This window comes from Phyllostomus discolor, chromosome 8 (genome assembly GCF_004126475.2).
Source record: "Phyllostomus discolor isolate MPI-MPIP mPhyDis1 chromosome 8, mPhyDis1.pri.v3, whole genome shotgun sequence".
NCBI lineage: Eukaryota > Metazoa > Chordata > Mammalia > Chiroptera > Phyllostomidae > Phyllostomus > Phyllostomus discolor.
In genome coordinates, this window is record NC_040910.2 from 39,460,976 (window position 1) to 39,474,711 (window position 13,736).

General features: G+C 51.4%; 1 long non-coding RNA gene across 1 annotated transcript; it reads right to left on the reverse strand.

The window, feature by feature from the left end:
- Nucleotides 1–6,970: 6,970 nt before the first annotated feature.
- Nucleotides 6,971–9,496, reverse strand: LOC118502275. Its single transcript, XR_004904987.1, has 3 exons — nucleotides 8,900–9,496; nucleotides 7,198–7,333; nucleotides 6,971–6,998 (listed from the first exon to the last, which is right to left on the reverse strand). It is a non-coding gene; the product is annotated as an uncharacterized LOC118502275 (long non-coding RNA).
- Nucleotides 9,497–13,736: the final 4,240 nt, after the last annotated feature.

Below are 13,736 nucleotides of genomic sequence, written 5' to 3' on the forward strand. Positions count from 1 at the left end.
AGTTGGGGGGGGTCCAGCCCGCCCCTAGCGCGCCCCCCCCTCCTCTGACCTCTCCGCCCCACTGCGCGGCGCCGTGCCAGCTTGCCAGCTTATCTGGCCCCAGAGCTCCCCGGGGCGCGGGGGGAGCGGGCCCCCCGGGGTGGAGGGGGGTGGGGGCCTCCAGATAAACAGGCCCCCAGCCTCTGCGCAGGGGAGGGTGCGGGGGGGGCGCGGGCTTTGCCCCCGACGCCTGGGGCGTGGCAGGCTGGCAGCGGGGGTGGGGAGGGCTGTGCGCACTGCTAGGACGGACACGGGCGTGGGTCGCGGCTGCCCGGGCAGCTGGGGTTGAGTGGGGGGCGCCAGGGTGGGGATTCTGGGCAGGCCCCTGGCCCTCCCCGGGCCTCGTTTTGCCCAACCATAGAAGGTACCCGGGGCGGGCTTTGGGGTGACAGCTCGTGTCCGCCGGGCTCCCGGGTCCCTAAATGAAATAGTCAACCTGCCCGCCCGCGATTATATAAAGGAGTCGCCTCCGCCCGCTGCGCCAGAGGCGTAGCGGGGGAAAGGGTTGGCGAGGGGCGGGTTGGACTGTTGTTTTCCAGGCTTTCCGAGTTCCCCCACCCAACCGCGGGCTGCTGGGCGGGACAGGGACCCGGCACCGGACGCCTGGGTCCTGCGTGCCGCTCCCGAAAGGGTCTGCGTGGCTCCGGAGGGGCGGAGGTGGGGAGTGGGGAGGCGTTGGCTCAGCCAACTTTTTTTTCCCCTATTTCTCCCACTTCCTCCCCGGTCGTGGGAGAGGTCTGGCGGGGGAGGGGGAGGGGGAGGAGGGGACAGCGGTGAGAACAGTCTGACCCGGCCTCGCCGCTGCCCACTACACACAGTAGGCGCCTGAGGAAGGGCTGGCTGTTGTGATCAGCAGCTTGGGGGGCTTCGGGCCTCAGTTTCCCTTTCCTCGTTCTCTTGGACTGTGAGAGTTAGCACCTGCTTTATAGCTGACGTTTACTGAGCGCTTCTCAAGTGGCTAGCTCTGTCCGGGATTCCTTTACCTCCATTCTAACATCTAATCGCATTATTATCATTATCATTAGTTATTTTTATTAGTTATTAGCATTATTACCACCATTACCTTACAGGCACCACTACCATAGGTGCAATGGACCCAGTCTTACTTTCTCTGACTTCAAAGCTTCCCCCCCCACCCCACCCAGCACTTTATTGCCTCTTCACACAACGTGTTAAAAGCGCCTTTAAACTCCCAAACAGGTTGAAATGGCTTTTGTAATAATTTGGCTTCAAGGGGAACCCCATGAGGCCCCCAGAGGAGAAGTAATAGCCCCGCGACTGGAACCCTTAAACTCACCCCAATTAGGTGGGAAGGAACTGAGGGAGGGGCCGACGGATACAGGGAGCGGGTGGAACTGAAGGACTTTGCTCTAACGACCCTGCCTGGCATGTAAGTCCTGCTTCCTTCCTTAAACCACCCTGCTATCACCCTTGGGACTAAAAGGGCCAAGTAGAAACACTATTTGCAGGTCTCAGGATTGTGCTTGGTCTCCTGCAGATAACCCAAGCTCAGGTCTTAGTCCCAAATGGTCTTACTCCCCTGCTACAAGCTTTTAGGAGTGGGTCAGTTTCCCCGGGACCACCACCCAGCCTCAGGTGTCTTGCATTGGTTTTCCACATTTGATAACCTGACTCAGAAAGGGGAGGGAACTCCTGGGTAAAAATGGCACTGAATCCTGATTACGCTCTGGGGAAAAAGCAGGGGTCCTATGATTTCTACCTTACATTTGAGGAAACTGAGGCCCAGAGAGGGACCATGAGCAAAGATGTTGAAACCTGAATTGACCTGGCTCTGGACCCTGCCAGAGGGGCTTGGGGATGAGTCCTTCAGGAAAGGCCGGGATGGCATACCTCTACTTCATGCCCACTCCTGCCCCGGCAATTAAAACAAAATGAAGGAGGGAGGCAAAGATTTGTCCTGACACCCACACCTCAATCCCTACTCCCCGCCCCACCCCCACAAAATCAAGTGGATACTATTTTAAAACCTAGTAAAGTATAAAAGATTGATTTACTGTGTGACCTAGGGAAGGTTATTTAGCCTCTCTGATTCTCAGTCTTTTGGAGAGTAACGGTAGAGACTTCCCAGGGTTGTGACAAGGGAGAAACAAGATGGTACATATAACATAGTTAAATAGCACAGTACCTACAGGAGGGAAGTCCTCAATACATAATAGATACGATTATGTTGTCATTGTTATTATTACTATTGTTGTCTGAGCAGAGATGAAAACAACATTTCCTAAGGTAAAAAATTCACACACACCCAAAGCATTTTGACCTCATCAGCAGACCCTATAAGATGCTTGGCTAAAGGTTCCTGGCATGTGTCAGGACCAGCTCCATCTTCGCAACAAAGCAATATAAAAGTTGACAACCACTTGACATTTGTCTCCAAACAGATTTATTCCAGGGTGAATAGTAACTCCAGTTCTCATTTGCTGAGTTCCACTTTTGTGCGTTACTTTAGTCCATTTGTGTAGCACGGGTTATCATCCCTGATGTGCTGATGAAGACACAGAGGCTCAAAGAGAATAAGTAACCAAAGAAACACAGCATGCCAGTAGAAGAACTTGAATTTGAGTTATGTTGGCTACATCGCAGTTATATAGTATTTTATTACTTTATTTTATAAAGATTTTATTTATTTTTTAGAGAGGGGAGGGAGAAAGAGAGGGAGAGAAACCAATGTGCGAGAGAGATGAATCATTTGGTGTGTTACCCCTTGCACACCCCCAACTAGGGACCTGGCCCCCAACTAGGGGCCTGGCCCACAACCCATGCATGTGCCCTGACTGGGAATTGAACCAGCATCCTTTCAGTTCACAGGCCAGCACCCAGTCCACTAAGCCACATCAGCCAGGACATATATAATATTTTAAATAGACAACCCCTGTTTATTCTTGTCACCATAAACAGGGGTTGCTTCTGGAGTAGTGAAATAGAGGGTATAGGGAGCAGGGTGAGAGAGCTTTGAATTTTGTATCATGCATGCATTACTTATGATAAAATGGAAAATATCTTTAAAGTAGCATTCCTTAACTTATATGCTTCAAAGGTCACCATCAAGAAAATGAAAGAAAACCCCACAGAATAAGAGAAAATATTTGAAAATCATAGATCTGATAAGGGTATACTATTTAGAATATATAAAGAAATCTTGTTGCCTAACCGCTATGCTATATACCTGAAACTAATACAAAATAATATAGACTGTAAACTGTAATTGAAAAATAAAATTTAAAAAAGAAACCTTGGACTCGACAATAAAAACACAACCAAAACATTTTTAAGCTTTTATTTATTTTTAGAGAAAGAGGGAAGGGAAGGAGAAAGAGAGGGAAAGAAACATCAATGTGTGGTTGCCCCTGCATGCCCCCTACTGGGGACCTGGCCCACAACCCAGGTATGTGTCCTGAGTAGGAATTGAACCCAAGACCCTTTGCCTCAGACGCCCACGTTCAGTCCACTGAACTACACCAGCTAAGGCACAACCAAAATTTTTTAAATGGGCAAAGGATTTGAGTAGACTTTTTTCCCCAAAAAATGCAAGTAGCCAATAAAGCTCATAAAAGTTGCCAACAATCCTCAGTCATTAGGGAAATGCAAATCAAACCAGGAGGAGACACCAGTTCCACCCTACTAAGGCAGCTGGAATAAAAAAGATAGACACTAACAAGTGTTGGTGAGGACAGGGAGGAGCTGGAGCCCTTGCACACAGCTAGTGGGAATGGAAAAAGATGCAGGTGCTGTGGAAAACGGTCTGGCTGTTCCTCAAAAGGTGAAACCTGGAAAGATCATCTGACCCAGCAATTCCACTCCCAGGATCCACTAACCCGAGAGAAATGAAAACATCTGTCTGCACAAAACATACATAGGGAACACGTTATAAAGGACTCATGGACAAAGACAATGGGGAGGGGTGGGTAGGACAGTGGAGAGTAATGGGGGAAAATGGGGACAACTGTAACTGAACAATAAAAAGAAGAAGAAAGAAGAAAAAGAACTTTCTACATGACTATCCATAACAGTACTATTCACAATAGACAAAATTAGAAACAGTCCAATGTCTGTTCATCAACAAATGAATATATAAACAGAATATGGCCCATCCACACAGTGGAATATTACTCAGCCATGAAAAGGAGTGAAGCGCCGACACTCACTACAACATGGGTGGACCTTGAAAACATCGTGCTCAGTGAGAGAAGCCAGACACAAAAGCCACACAGCATGTGATTCCATTCGTGTGGAATGTCCAGAACAGGCACATCCACAGAGACAGGGCATGGGTCAGTGGTTGCTAGGAAGCTGAAAGGTGTTGAGAGGGGAAATGGGGTGACTGCTATTGATCATGAAGTTTACTTTTGGGGTGATAATGATGTTCTGATGTTAGATGGCAGTGATGGTTGCACAACACGGTGAATACACTACAAACCACTGAATTAGACACTTTAAATGGTGGATTGTACAGCATGCAAATTATATCTCAATTAAAAATTATATAAAACATTACTACTTTTTGACTGAGGAACATTTTGCAGCTTACAACACTCATATCTTCACTGTCTTATTTAATTTTCAAAATGCCTAAGCTATTTTAAGAGAATGAGTCTAAGTTACTACAGAGGATCACACAGATGATGGCGCTGAAGGTAGGTCTGAAACCCAGGTCTCCTGAGGTGGGTGTATTCGCTTGCACACACACAGTCCTGCTTTTGTCATTTCATTCCCCGTCAAAACCCTGAAGATGGGGGGTAGTTTTTAAAGGTTTCAGCCCTGGCTGATGTAGCTCAGTGAATTGAGCACAGGCTAGGAACCAAGGGTCACCGGTTTGATTCCCAGTCTGGGCACATGCCTGGGTTGTATACCAGGTTCCCAGTGAGGGCCACATGAGAGGCAACCACACACTGATGTTATTCTCCCTCCCTTTATCCCTCCCTTCCCCTCTCTCTAAAAATAAATAAATAAAAATTTTTAAAAGATTGCTTTAAAAAAATAAGGTTTTCAAACTTCTTGGATGATCCAGGTTGACTTCCCGAGAGTCCCTCCGCATGGGGGGATCACGTGGGAGGGACTTCCAGTGATCTCTGGGCAGGAGAGAGTTCGCATTGCTCCAGACCTGGGGCTCCCAGCTGAGTTTGCAAGGGGGACCCTGCTATTTTCCTTCCCAGACTTCAGCACTCCCACAGTCTAAGAACTTTCAATGCTCCCATACATGCTGGTGTTTCTTAAAACCAGTTCTTTTGTTCTGATCCTGCCACCCAGGTTCCTCTCTGGGTCCAGCCCTCAGTGGCCGGTGCCACATCCCCTCCTCATGCTTACAGAGCAGCCACAGAACAAGGGCAAAGTATCCTTGAGCACTTGGACCCCCATGTCTTTAGCGTTTTCAATGGGTATTGACAGTTCTCTCAACCATGACTGGAGAGGAGAGGGGGGAAGGGGCCTTTTCTGGCCACTGTGGCTGAATTTGGGGCTAAAGGTCCAAGGGGCTCACGGGGCAAGGTGTTAAAGGCGTTGGTACAAGGGCCTGGGGGATCCTAGTTCATTGGCATTCCTGGAGGAAGTTTGGAGAAAGGGAGCTGGGGGGTGAGTGTTCCAGTTTTGAAAAAGGGAGGGACACAGGCAGGTTCTAGAACCCAGAGATCACTGAGCTTGATGTGGACCCCATGATCATTCTAGAACATTCTGTTCAGCAGTTGGTCTGGCTAGGAGACCACATAGCCAGCCTTGTGCACCTCCTACAGGCTAGGTCCCTGATCTTCAGCTTACATTCTAGTGGAGGATAAAGATAATAAACAAAGAGACAAATAAAATAATTTCAGACAATTATCAGTGAGAGTAATGAAGGCAGTTAAACAGAGGAATTGAACAGACAGTGAGCAGGGCTTGGAGACTGGTTTTTTAATTTTAATTTTTTTAATGAACATGTATCAAAAGATTTTATCTCACTCAATATTTATTTACTAATGAGGGGACCAGTAAGATGCTACAAAAGGTTCAAAGGAAGATTCTAAGAACATATATAAGCAAATAAGAAATGTTGGAATGAATTTACAAACAGAAGCAAAATGTGACTGTGCACATTCGTCTGTATTTCTGTGGGCAGGAATGATGGCCATTGTCACCATTTTCTACAAATTACACAATTGAAAAATGTCTCAGAGACCCCACAGAATCAGACATCTAGTTTTGTCAAGGGGCTAGTTCTTTTTTTAAAAAAAGATGGTCACCAGGGACAATTCTTCAAGGAGGTGATATTTGAGCAGAGACCTGCACAAGAATCTGGGGACAGGTCCCCAGGTATGAGGAAGCAGGAAGGTAAAGGCCTGGAGTGGGACTGAGCTTAGTGACGGCAAATCAGTCAGAGGCCAGTGTGGCTGCAGCAGGGGACTCACAGGGCAGTGCACGGGCAGCTGCAGACCTGGTAAGTGCTTTTGACTTTCTATGAAGTGTCATGGAGTCAGCCTTGAAAAGAATGAACTCGCTGACATGACGTGGATGAACCTTGAGAACCTTACACTCAGTGAAATGAGCCAGTCACAGAAGGACAATACTGTATGATTCTACTCACAAGGGGTCCCTAGAGGAGTCACATCCACAGAGACAGGAAGTAGGTGGTGGAGCCAGGGGCTGGGAGAGGGGATGGGATTTCGTGTTTCATGGGCGCAGAGAGTCAGTTTGGGAAGATGAGAAAGTTCTGGAGACGGATGGTGGGGATGGCTGCACGACAGTGTGAGTGGACTTGATGCCAGGGAATGGTGCACATAACAATGGATAAGCCCTGACTGGTGCAGCTCAGCTGGTCGGGCGTTGTGCCCCAAAGGGAAAGGTCTCTGGTTTGACTCCTGGTCGGGGCACACACCTGGGCTGTGGGGCCGGTGTGCAGTCAGAGCGTGTGCGAGAGGCAGCTGACCAATGATCCTCTCACACATCTCTCCTCTCTTTTTCCCTCTCTCCTAAAAAAAAAAAGTAAATAAATAAAATCTTTTAAAAATGGTTAAGATGGTGAATTTTATGTGTGATTTACCACAATAAAAAATTGGGGTTCTAATTTTTTTAAGACTAAAAGAAAAGAAAAAAGAAACTGCATCAGGTCGGTGTTTTTTACTTGGCAAGTGAAGGCGCCAGGAAGAAAGGCACACACAGACGGCCTACCACCCACAGCTGCAGAGGCAAGTGGCTGCCCGCTCAGCCTCTGGCGTCAGACCCTTCAAATCCTGCTGTGACCACTTACAGGTGAACCGCTGGTTTTGTGGGCAGGAGCTCTGCATGTGGTAGATGTCCAATAAACCTGGAATTTGTGCACAGGTACAAAGCAGGCCAGGTGAGTTGCCGGAAGCCCCTCTGATTTTCCTTTTGGTAGATACCTCCTCCCATTCAGGCCCCTCCCAGGTCCTGGGGCTCTTTCCAAAATGTGCTCTCAGGCAGAGCCAGCACACCCTGGGGTGGCCAAACCAGGTGTGCAAGTATTGAAATCCTTCAGAGCTCCTTGGCAAATTGCAGCTGTACGGAGCATCTGAGTGCCACCCTGAGCCCTACCCTGGGACACCCTCTGAGCATCCGAGGAGAAATATTCCCTGAGAAGCAGACACTTTCTGCAGCCTCTGAACTCGCAGTGGTTGGGTGGATGCCCAGTCTTCCTGGGGGCTGGCACACCTCACTTCAGAGGCCACTCAGACTTGTCCAGAAGGTGGAAGAAGGCAGAGCTATTCTGGTGCTGCGGCCGCCCCTGAGCTGCAAGAACAGCTCAGAATTCCCACCCGTGCAGCGGGCTCTTCCAGCCTGAAGCTGGCAGTTCCCATCTAGTTCTGGCCCCTCTCTCTGTTTTTGCACTGTAATCTGGGACCCCCCCCCCCCAACTTCCAGGAAAGACAGTGGTTCTCAGGGGTCTCTCAGAACCTCAGGAGTGCTCCAAAGCTAGGGGGGCCAGCCTGCCTACCTTTGGGACCTGGCTCAAAGCTCTGTCCCCACTACAATCTCTGTGACCTGACCCCACACTACAGGAATTTGCTGAGGGCCGTGGGTTGTCAGGACTGGGGGTGCTCCTGGCATCAAGTGGATGGAGGTCAGGGATGCTGCTCAGCACCCCACAGTGCCCAGGATGGCCCCACCTCAGAAAGTGACCCAGCCCCAAGCGTCCAAAGAAGAACTCTGGCATGAGTCTAACTTCAATCCTGCCTGCTGCAAACCATGCCTGCTTGCTTCCTCCCTCTCTGTGCTCTGCAGAGAAAGGAAGCTGCTGCTTGGGGGCCTCTGCACAGCCCAGCACTGGAGCCATCAGGCTGCCTTACCCATCCCCCCCATCCCAGTGGCCTGTCTCCACTCTAGAGGGGCCCTGGCTTGCCATCTGTGCAGTGGGCCCTTACAGCCTGACGCTGGGTAACCAGTAGAGATGGCCCCTGGTTGTCTTCGCCCAGAGAGACCCCAAATGAACAAGGCCAGGATCGTCCCATTGCTATTCATAAGATGACATGTCCTGGTGACAGAATGGTGGGGACTCACAACCAGGAAAGGCAGTAGGAGAAGTGGACGGGGGAATGTGGAAGCATTTCTGGTCCGCCCGCCTGCCCCCCGCCCCTTGGTCCTTTCTTTGTTCTTAAACCACTGAAATTTAAAAAGCGACTCCTCCTTCCCTCCCTCCATCCCACTGCCTGCCACGTGGGCTGGCCAGAGGAGTCCACGCTCTCTCCTTCTCTTTCCCCCTCTGCAGGCGGGCTGCTGCCAGGCAGTAGCTTCAGTTTCACTTTGGTGTCACCGGTTTCACTTTCAGGCCCAGGAGAGAAAGAAAAAAAGGGGGGGGGGCAGGCTGTGTCAGGTGCAGCCTCCATCCACCCCAGTCCCCGTCAGGGCCACTTACTTCCTTTCCTGACCTTCCTCTGGCCTGGGCATTCATGGAGTCAAGGTCAAGTTCGCTCTGCATGCCCTTGGTCAGGGCAAATAATCTCTTGGCTTTGGGCTCCTTTTCCTGTGCTCCATGCCCCTCATAAAAGTGGAGCTGAGAATCGTGTAGAGGTGCTGGGAAGATCAAAGTCTTGCTGACCAGGGCCAGAGAATGTCAAGAACAGTCCCACAATGTCCCCAGTGGAAGGGGGAGGAGCAAGGTCCAAGGCAGAACAGGATGTCAGCTGAGTTTACCCAGCGAGGGACCCTTGGCCTAGAAACCACCAGGAAGGAGCTGCATGTGGGCTGAGTCTAGGGCCTGGGTTCCAGTGACAGTGCACCCTGAGGCTGCCTGCTGTGGCTCGGGGCTCTGTGGTCTGGCAGACCCAGGCTGGAAGCCTAGCTGCTCTGCCAGCTTTCCAGCACACCTGCTCATCTCTGTGTTTTCACCTGTGTAATGGGTGCGGCCTTGCTCCCCTGCCCCACACCCACCCGGGCCCTACAGGACGGGGTCCACAGCCTGGTGGACAGATCCACTGCCGTCTAAGCCTGCCTGAGAGCCGCTTCAGGGCAGGAACCAGGCCTACTCATGTCTCTCCGCAGCACCAGGCTCAGGACCTGATTGAGGGCTAGCCAGACACCCTGGAGAGTCACCCTGAGGATGTCAATCACAGCTCCTGGGGGACAGTGAGTGTGTGTACGTACATGGGAGGGTGTTGTTTTTTTTTTTTAAATAATACCCTTCTTGAGATATCATTCCCATACTAGAAAGTTCACACACTTAAAGTTTGCAATTCAGTGGTTTTTAGCACATTCACAGCATTGTGTAACCATCACCACTGTCTAATTCCAGAATACTCTCATCGCCCCCAAAGAAGCCCTATCCCCATCAGCAGTCACTCCCAGTACCCCCTCCACAGCTCCTGGCAACCTGGAATCCATTTCCTATCTCCATGGATGTGCCTGTCCTGGACGTGTCACATGGATGTGACTGTGTGGCCTTTTGTGTCTGGTGTCTGTCACCGAGCGTTATGTGTCCAAGGTCCATCCATGTTGTAGCGAGTGTCAGCTCCACTTCTTTTCATGGCTGAGTGATACACCAGCGTGTGTATGTTTTAATTCATTCATTCGTTGATGGACACTTGGGTTGTTTCCAGTTTTGGCTACTGTGAACCATGCTGCTGTGAGGGCAGGCTTTAAGGTAACAAAACTAGGTGTTGATCAGTGCATATCCACTCACAAAACAATGCACGGTGTTTTCCAGGGGCAAGAGGAGCATGGCACCAGACTCTCAGAGTCTCTGCTGGGCTCTGGGAAAACCCTATCCCACTTCCAACCAGGTTGGTCCCATTGTGAACCTGGGAATTCCAAACACAAGACTGAGAGGGCTTCCAGAAGCTCTACGGAAGGACCAGTAAGGCTGGGAACTCGGCTTGGGAAAATGGCCCCACTCCTTTAAAGAGGAGGATAGCTGGGCTAGGGGCGGGCAGGCCAAAGGGAGAAGAGGGGAGGAGAAGGAAAGAGGGAACAGATGAGAAAATTGGGAAAGGGAGAAGAGATACTGGGAGGGGAAGGAGGGCGGGGGAGAGGCGCCTCCAAATCCCAGGTGGGCGGGCAGCCTTCCCGCACCTGTGCCTCCCGCCCCCCCTTGGGCGGGGAGCCCCGTGGGCAGGGGAGGAGAAAGGGGAGTCTCACAGGATCCGATGCTGTCACCCCAGAGTCACTTCCTGCTCTTTAATGTGAGGGTGAAGACAGGAGACAGTGCACCTCGCACCTCGGGGTTGAGGCATACCTCCCGCCCGTGGGAGGTGGGGCCGCCCCAGCCCCGCCCCCATGGAGCTTTACCCCACCCCGCCCCCCTCTCGGGACCTCAGGCCACATCCTTGCTAACTCATCTCCTTGCCCCGGGGCGCTGAGCATCCCGGCGTAGTCCCCACCCCTTTGCCGGCCAGCCAGACCCCAAGAATTCTGATCCCAATAGCCCGTCCTCTCCCCCAGCTCAGCTCCAGGGGCCTGTGCAGTTCCTGAAGGAGATAAATCAGCTTCTCCTCCTGTGCTCACTGGCCTTTTGTGTGTCGCTGGGGTGTCTTTTCACTCTCTTGTTGCACACAAGGATTTTTAAAAAGATTTTATTTATTTATTTTTAGAGATAGAGGAAGGGAGGGAGAAAGAGGGAGAGAAACATTGATGTGTGAGAGATACATCCACCAGTTGCCTCTCGCATGCCCCCAGCTGGGGACCTGGCCCATAACCCAGGCATGTGCCCGGACTGGGAATTGAACTGGTGACCTTTCAGTTTGGTGACTGGCACTCAATCCACTGAGCCACACCAGTCAGGGCACACCCAAGTTTTAAACTTTGACTAAATCCAAGTTCACCATTTTTTTCATTTGCTGCTTATGTCTCTGTATCATGTTGAAGAGCCACTGCCAAGTTTAAGGCCATGACACTAAGACTATGGGGGAAAGTTAGAGCGGTAGCTGTGATGAGGGTTTACCTTGGCATTCTGAAGTGGAGAACGTTTGTCTTGAGCCTGAGTTTTGAACAGGAATTGGGGTAGGATGCAAGAGAGTACCTTCTAGAACTGGGAATAACAGGTGCAAAGACAGGAAGGCAATAGTAAGTGAAAGACTTGTCCCTCCCCCTCCCTCTCCTTCTCCCCAAGGACCCCTGGGCAGCCCCTACCCCACCCTGGGTCCCCACAGAAGAGGGGAGGAGATCTGAGTAAGCGGGGGAGGCCACTACTGGGAGGATGGCAAATGCCAGCCTTCCCCTTTAGTCTGTGATGACCTCTTTGGCAGAGCAGGGAGCTGATGCCCACAGGGGTGTGACTTCCCTGAAGCTGCAGAGCCAGGGGGTGATTGCGATGCTAGTCCAGGCAGTCTAGCTGCCAGGCAGTCTAGCCAGCTCCTGCTGCCTGGGGTGGGTAACAGGGGAGAGGAGATGGGGCTTGCACCCGAGTCCCTCTCTCACCTGAGGCCTCTCTCTGGCTCTCCAGGTGCTTTTCTGTGGGCCTCCCTCTGTCCCTTGGGAAGCCCAGGCAGAAACCTGAAACTCAGGCCTCCGTTCAGGCTGCCATGAGGCCCAGGCCTCTCCCTTCCAACCTCCTTCCTCCTCCAGAGCCTCCCTGTTGTTTCTATGGGGACTGCAGAACAAGCAGGTCCTCCACCTACCTGGCCTGTGGTTCAAGGTTTGGCCTCCAGCCTCAGGTGGCCTGCCTGGGCCCAGCTCATACACCTGGTCAGCTATCAGCCCAGAGGCGCAGGGTGGGGGGCTGGAGGCCCCACTGGCTTTGGACTCTGTTCCCCTTCCTTACAACCCACTCCACCTCAGACCCAGCTTTCTGGGAAACTCTGTCACAGCTTCCTCTGAACCCTGTTAACCTGCGAGTGCAGAGCCGGAGAGGGAGGCCCAGTTCTGTCTCCCCGACCTAAGACTTCCTGTCCTGCTCAGCACTCACCTCCTCCCCCATGGCCAGCTGAACGCAGTCTCCCAACTGCCCAGCTTGGAAAAGGTTCTGGGCTGTCCCTGCCCACAACCTCCTGCCACACGGTGTCCTAGGCTCTAGACACAGAGAGCCCAGTGGCTTCTAGCAGGGCTGCCCCAGACACACACAAGCCAGGGGCTGACTTCTGCCACTGGGTGACCGTGTCCTCCTACAGCATCACATTTGAAAAGGCTTTTGGGCTAAACCAGGCATTCTCTCCTGAGCACTGTGGACATTGGGCTGGGCCATTTTCTACACAGGGCTATCTCCGGCACTGTGAGGGGTTGAGCAGCATCCCTGGCCCCACCCACCTGATGCCAGGAGCACCCCAAGTCGTGACAGCCACAGATGTCCCCAGATACCACCCAGTGTCCCTGGGTGGAGGGGGTAGGACTTACCCCCATTGAGACCCTGTGTGCTAATGACAGCTGGGAGAAGACAGAGTGCAGAAAGGATGCACACGTGGCAACGTATGTCACTGGAGATGTGGTGGGTCCAAACTGAGATGTGCTGTGAGGGCAAAACCTCATATTATAGACTTTGTAAAAAAGAAAAACAAAACAGCCCTGGCTGGTGTGGCTCAGTGGATTGAGTGCTGGCCTCTGAGCCAAGAGGTTGCTGGTTCCATTCCCAGTCAGGGCACATGCCTGGGTGGCGGGCCAGGTCCCAAGTAGGGGGCACAGGAGAGGCAACCACACATTGATGTTTCTCTCCTCTTTCTCCCTCCTTTCCCCTCTCTAAAAATAAATAAAATCTTTACTAAAAAGGTGAGAACTTATTCTTAAAAACAAATAAAATACCATAGTAGTTTTCATATGGATTTCAGGGTGAAAGTGGTTATATCTTGGCTCTGTTGGGTTAAATAAAGCACACCATCAAATTACCTTCACCTGTTTCTTTTCCTGTTGCTATTGCAACTGCTAGAAAATTGAAATTGCTGAGACCCCAGCCTGGAATCGGTCTGCAGGTTTTGCAGTCCTTTTTTTCTCATGATTTGCCCGCTCTGCCCTACTCTGTAACGTTTGTGGTGCTCACAGAAGAAAATGCAACCCATCCAGGGGCTGGGCTGAATGAGTCTGAGAATTCGACAGGCTGAAGGTGGTGGTGGTGGTGGTGGGGGCATCACTTAATAAATCAACTATTTGGATAGATCGAGCCCGTCACATCTACTGGAGCCGAGGGATGTGTCATTCCATGGATCACCCCTGGGCTGTTGCAGTGACTACTCATGGCTGCAAGGCACAAACACCACAGAAAGGGACCATGTGGGGGACCCAGGGGACAGTACATGGCCATGTAAAGTGCTGCTGAGCTGCACTCTTGCATC